This window comes from Nanorana parkeri, unplaced genomic scaffold, assembly GCF_000935625.1.
Source record: "Nanorana parkeri isolate BGI_ZX_2015 unplaced genomic scaffold, ASM93562v1 scaffold765, whole genome shotgun sequence".
Lineage (NCBI taxonomy): Eukaryota > Metazoa > Chordata > Amphibia > Anura > Dicroglossidae > Nanorana > Nanorana parkeri.
In genome coordinates, this window is record NW_017307033.1 from 318313 (window position 1) to 325365 (window position 7053).

Here is a 7053-nt window from a genome sequence, read left to right on the forward strand (position 1 = left end):
ACACACACACACACACGCCGTCGTATCGGCTCTGCAGCTTTCACCTCCCCGCTGCGGTCTGTGTCCCTGCTGCCCTCCCCCGCCTGTATCAGCAGAAGCCGTGGGGATCGGAGGGGACACAAAGCCGATCCACCTGCCACCACCCAGCAGGGAGGTGAAAGCAGTCAGGAGGCCGTGCGGAGAGGAGACTGCAGGACGATCAGCAAATATGTGCAATATTTGCTGATTATTTTTTTTTTGTAATCAAACATCGCAATGATCATTACTGATCACTACGGTGTTTGTAAATAGTTGAGGGCATCGTATTCAGACACTATGTCCCCAATTTGAATAAACGGGAAGTGCTGTACATCACTTACTGTTCATTCATGATTGTGGACACCGTACCGGTTTACTATCTCCTCAATGTATAAATGAACATGACGCCTCTGTACTGAGTGTCTCCTGTTCATTAAGTGCAAGCACGCGCAGAAAAAGAGATGGAGGACTCTGTGTCCTCCATCTCTTTATTTCCAAAGGGAAATATCAGGGGTCTGTTTAGATCTCTGATATTTCCCCAAAGCGCTTAACAGTAGACATGTGCGATTCGTTCCGAATCGAAATTCGGACGAAATTTTGGAAATTCGTGGATTCGGAGCATCCGAATTTCTGAAATGTACCATGTCCGAATTCATCTGAAAGCATCCGAAATTTCAAATTTCGAATTAAGTATGAATTTCGTCCTAATGGAAACTAAATTAGAAATTTATGATAATGACTACAAAAAGAGGATTTTATAGCAGGTGAAGATAAAAACAAAACATTACTTCATGTTCCTGTGCATGCACCGTCAACGTTTACACGGATACAAAAAATTAAGAAAAGGATTTTAATGTCCCTTTTAATAGTGAAGGTCAGGTAATCACCAGCACTCCACACCAGAAAGCGTCACAGACATCCAAATAAACCGACGTTTCGGGACCGTGCAGGGTCCCTTCCTCAAGGCAGAAAGATGTGACCAACACATCTTTCTGCCTTGAGGAAGGGACCTCAGGGGAAGGCCACGCAGGGTCCCTTCCTCAAGGCAGAAAGATGTGTTGGTCACATCTTTCTGCCTTGAGGAAGGGACCCTGCACGGTCCCGAAACGTCGGTTTATTTGGATGTCTGTGACGCTTTCTGTCCAATAAAAGGGACATATTTATCTTTACTACTGAGTGCTGGTGATTTCCTGACTTTCCTGTGTTTGCACGGTGCCATCCGTGGTATCTCATCACTGCGAGCACCACTTTTTTCATATCTGGCCGGGACTGCTGTGAGGAGTGCGGAGGGTCTCCCCATGTACTTACACCTTTAATAGTGAAGACTACAGCACAGCAACCAGAAATGTCAACGGTGCCAATTCTGCTACGTACGTCCGTACGAACATTCGTCCGTTTGCGCAAAACCACAAATTTCGGAAATTCATCCGAATTACGAATCTTATCCGAAACCTAAAACGAAACACATACAGGACCCGATTTCGGAAATCCGAAACTAAATTAAACAAATTTTTTGCGCTGCACATGTCTACTTAACAATAAAGTAAGAAAAAAAAAACTAAAAACAATTATTAAAATCATAATAAAAAAAAAAAAAGTTCAGAAAAAAGTAATGTTCCGTTTTGGCCAGACAAATTTTGGTGCGGGACATCCGTTGTGGTGCCAGCCATTTCAGCGGCACCCCAAACTCGCCTCCCGCCCTCAGTGGAACATGTGATACTGCAATGCTGTGTGATTGTATCAAATTGTGCATGCAGTTTATTCTGAAGTAAAGGTTTATGTTTGTAACACTACATTTGTTGTGGAACTCAAAAACTGATTTGTTTGTTTCCCCCCTCCCTGGGTTGATATGATCTCCGTTCCTATAGCTATTGCCTCTACACTTTTGACTTTATAATCTTGTACCAAACAATCACTCTCACACTCTTATCTTTAACCACTTGAGGACTGGCATGTTAAACCCCCGTCCTGTCTAGGCCATTTTTCAGCATTGTGATTGTTTGACAATGACTTGGTCATGCAACACTGTACCCCAAATAATTGTATATCTTTTTTTAGACAAGTAGAGCTTTCATTTGGTGGTATATATTAACCACTGACTTTCTTTTATTATTATTTAAAGGAAAAAAGACCACAAAAATTTAAATAAAAGCTGTTTTTCTTAATTTAAAGTGACATTAAAGGCAATTTTTTTTCCCTCACCCCAACATTAATTAACCCCTTCGTGACTGACGACGTACAGCGTACGTCGCCAGCATCGGGGCTGTTTAAACAGACTCCCGGCGAGTCTGTTTAAACTTGTAGAGCCGACTGTCGGCTTTACAACAGAAGCGATCCTGGCGACTTACCTGTCGCCAGATCGCTTCTGCGTCCCGAAGAAGGGGCCGCCACCCCCGCCGTGCTTCCCGGGCTCCGTTGCCCCTCCTACGGGCCCGGGACCGGCGATCTTTGTGTCCGCGGGGAGCTGGGGAGGAGGTCGACGAACTTCCGTTCATCGATCCCCTCCCCGTTCTATGGGACCGGGAGCGATGCAGATTGCATCACTTCCGGTCCCTGGGCTGTCAGTTCTGGGCTCCTGCAGCCCAGCTATAAGCTATTGAAGTGCGATCTGCACTTCAATAGCTTATTTCCAGTGTAAAGGTGACACTGAGGGTCTTTTGGACCCCCAGCATCACCTTAAAGAGGACCTGTCACCACCATCTGCTATTACATGGGGGGGCTTGCAAGCCCCCCCATGTGATAGCAGTCAAAGTAAAGTAAAAAAAAAAAAAAAAACAGTTTTTAAAATTAAAATGAAATAAAATAAATCTAATAAAAAAAAAAAAAAAATTTAAAAGTACCCCGCCCCCGCGAGCACGCGCGTCGCCACGTAAACACGCGTCGGGTGCGCCTACGCATGAAAACGACGAACGCGCTACACATGTTGGGTATCGCCGCGCACGCCGGAGTGAGAGCAATAATTCTAGGGCCAGTATTTTGGGGTATCTCTAAATTGATGACCTGTGGGGGCTTTTAAAGTGTCTTTTATTGACTTTTTGGGGTACTGCAGTTTTTCGCCGTTTCACGGTTGCACGCAATCTGTAAACTGGGCATGTTGGGTATCGTTTTACTCATTGTAACCTCATCTTTTATATTTCATTAAAAAAATGGGTAATTTGTTGTGTTTTGGGGCATTTAATTAAATTTGTCACTAAATTTTGGGGTTTAATAAGGAGTTGCGCTAATATTGCGCAACATAAAAATTTTCAACTACCACCATTTTATTCTATAGGGTCTTGGCATTCAGAAAATATATAATGTTGGGGGGTTTTACGTCATTTTCAGGCCTAAAATGTGGAATATAACATGGGTGCAAAAAATGAAAAAAGGGCCTCAGTCATGAAGGGGTTAAAGCACTTATCTTAAATGATGTCTCCTAATCCGATCATCTTCTTTCCTGTAGTTTTCAGCCTTCTCTCCAGCGTTGCGGCCAGTCTCTGATCCAGCGCTGACTCCTCTGAGCTTACTGGCACTTCCTGTCCCAAGGTGTCTGCATGCATCTATAGACTTATCTTGTGTCTCTCCTCGCGTCCCAGGCTGAAAATGTGAACTGCGCATGCGCCTGCCCCAGGATGCTTTGCAGCCGCCCGAGAATTTTCACATTTTTGGACAGGAGCTTGCTAGCAGTAGATATATGCAAAAAAAAAGCTGAGGGTTTAGAAGCCCTTTTAAAGCATAGCAAATAAAATGTCATGCTAGAGGGCACCACGCACAAGCACCAAAAAAAAAACTTTTCCATACTCGAAATCAACTGTGCATGCTGATATAAAATCTTATATTTATTAGTCAAACATATTTTAATTGTACTTACCATTTCTTGTTTTCTGTGAGAAGAATGGGGAGGAAAAGAAAAATCAGGTATGCAAAGAATGAAAAGCCCGCAATTATCTACTGTAGAAGTATCCGTTTGTAGATTGTCATTACTAAACATTTCTAAAGCTTCTAAGCCTTTGTTGTTATTTTGAAGAGATGGGTAAAATTCCTATTTAACGTTATCACAGCATATCCAAGATATCAACACTCGAAGCGCTCAGAGAGCCAGGCCTGTATTCACATCTGTCAGTATAAATCTATACACTGTGCAGGAAAGGCTGCGGTCCTGAAGGCTACTGGGAAATATCCTCTCGGAAACATGCAAAAGAACACAAAATTGGTTTTCTAAAGCTCTAGCTCTGAAGAAGGGGTAATCTTCCCCGAACCGCGTTAGCCTGGCTGCAGCACTTTGTCCATACAAAGCTCATTGCTACTTGTGATTTGCGAGTATTTTTGTATCCTTTGCATTTTATTGTATAATAAACAATATTACACAATGAGAAGGCGCTGTCTATTGTATTATCACAGCATAGAGCAAATAGCGGTCATGAAGTGGTTAAGAATACTACTCAGCAAGTCCCCTCCTCCATCACTAAGGTGTTTTGGGGAGAAGGGACAGCAAGTGCACACACCTCTGGTCTCCCAAAATGCAAAGCTTTATTTCAGAGTGACCATCATCAGGCCAAAGCATTATCGTTCAATGTTGATGGAGAAGGGGGGTGGGGAATATCTATCCTATTACAAATGTCATCTTTAAGAAAGTATACATATTTGCTGAAGATGTAGTGATACCTTAGCCCAGGTGAACAAACAAAAGAGGCACTGCTCCTCCCGCCATGGCTCAGGAAAGGAATGAGCCAGGTGCTTGCCACTGGGAGCTCGTCCTCACTCCAATATGAGCCCATACAAACACAAGAAAAGCTTGCCACACACCAGATCCTGCTGGGATTGTTTATTGAAGCTTGTACCACATCACTGGTGTCCCACCCGAGGTCCACCCCCTCAGAGGGCGCAGCCCTTGGGCAGGACACCAGTAATGTGCTCTAAGCTTCAAAAAATGATTCCAGCGGAATCATCGCCGATATTGCACTTGGTTTTATGTTAGATGGATCACCATCTGGGACTGATTTAGAATTCTATTGTTTTGGCTGGCAAACAGCCATTTACAGTTATTGATTATCATTTACGCACTTTTTGAAATCATCACCATCGGTGACAAAAGAGTGAATTAATTGTTTACACTGAGGCCATTTAAAGCCCATCACTATTGTTTGAACACTGCCGTGCAGTTGATTTTTGCACTATAACACTTTATAATTTATATTACTTGTTGTGATATTGATTACACTTTATTTAAAGCTTTTTACTTATCACCTTTTAGCGCTGCACATTTAGCACTTTATCAATTTGACCCTAGGGTCCATAGCGCAGCAGCTTTTATACTGTACCTACCCACAAGCGCAGATTTTAGAATTTTGTATAGTACTTTAGCCTGGCAGCAGTTTGAAATAGAAGCAGGCACCATCCTATGCCGGCAATATATTGTCAGCATTGGCTTACGTTTTGTAAACTTTACTAGTTACAGGTTAAAGGATTCCAATTAAGAAATATGCTGTAGAAATCTCCCAACATTGTATCTAATCCCAAAAACAGAAATTGAATACATTGCACCTTACCAGTCCTTGGAAGAGATGGCTGCTTTAGCTTTCTTTTTAGCACAAGTTTTCTTATTTTTGCCTTTACCGCCCATTTTATGCCCTGGGATGTCCATGCTCACTCACCCTTCTGTATCAGGACACTAGAAACAAGATAGGACCACAGAACCCTGTCCTTCTCCTATTGCCCATAACCTAGAGGGGCATAGGGGGGAATTTATCAAAACTGGAGCAAACAGAATCTGGAGCAGTTGCCCATGGCAACCAATCAGCATCTCTCTTCAGTTTGCTCAGGTAAGATTTGAAAATGAGAGCGCTCTGTAGTCCAGAGAGCTAAGAACAAAGTAACTGATGATAGTCAGCAGAGGAAGTTGTCCCCTCGCACATTTTTTTGGCAGGACCTGTATCATGGTCGTTGGGAGACATGTTTGTAAGATTTGTGCTTCTAACGATCAGAATGGAATGAATACTTCCTGTTCCTTTAGACCAACTATGTTTAGCTGCTCCCCTGCTACAGCTGTCAACTGGCCAGCCTTGTTGTCACACTAAGAAGATCAAACGTATATCTACACAAGGGATCCCAATGAAGCGGGGCTGTAAGAACGGCTTGCCCACTCGGTCAGTACACCTACAACCAATAACTGGAAGAGTAAGGCAAACAAAAGCCTTTCTCTGATATCAGTTTGGTTCTACGTCTATGAACTGGAGTGGGAGAAGTGTACACTGTGCACAATTCCATCAACACAAATTGTGCAAAGCACCATGCATATGCAGCAACAAAAACGATAATTTAAATATATTTCTCAATAGCCACAAAGGATATAAATCCACTTTGCGTGCAACACACTTGGTGTTCGTCTTTGCAAACTAATTTATTACTTGTAAAAGTAGATGTGACATCATCACTGTGCTGCACATAGCCTGTGCCGAGAACAGAGCTGTGGGGGGACCCCACAGGGGTGGGCAACTCTGGCCCTCCGGCTGTTGTGGAACCACAAGTCCCACGAGGCATTGCAAGACTGACAGTTACAGGCATGGCTCACAGAGGCATGTTGCAGTTTGTAGTTAAAGCACAGCTAGAGGGCCGGAGTGTGTCTGCCCCCCTTCCTCGCACTACATGCTGGAGCGGAGACAAGACCAGTCACCCTACACAAGGTGAGAGAGCAGTAGCGACCAGTCTTTATTACAGGAAGCTCCTGCACAGAGGCATATGTTCACAATGCACAGATCTGGAAGAATTACACAAAGCACACCAAAGATTCAGAAAAAAAATACCCATCATGCCTCTTGTATTCGGACAATATTTGCTGATCCTGGAGTTTAGCTTTAAGACCCAGCCAGATGGCAATGACTAGAACAGTGGCATACCAGAATTTGGCCGCATGTGTCACACTGGCTGTGGGAACCCTAGGCCATGAGCTATGCTGGTAGTGAAGCAATATGAACATAATACATGGACCTTATAATTATTTACACACAAGGAATGACAGATTTTGGAAACATTCATGGTACAGTATTACCCCCCCCC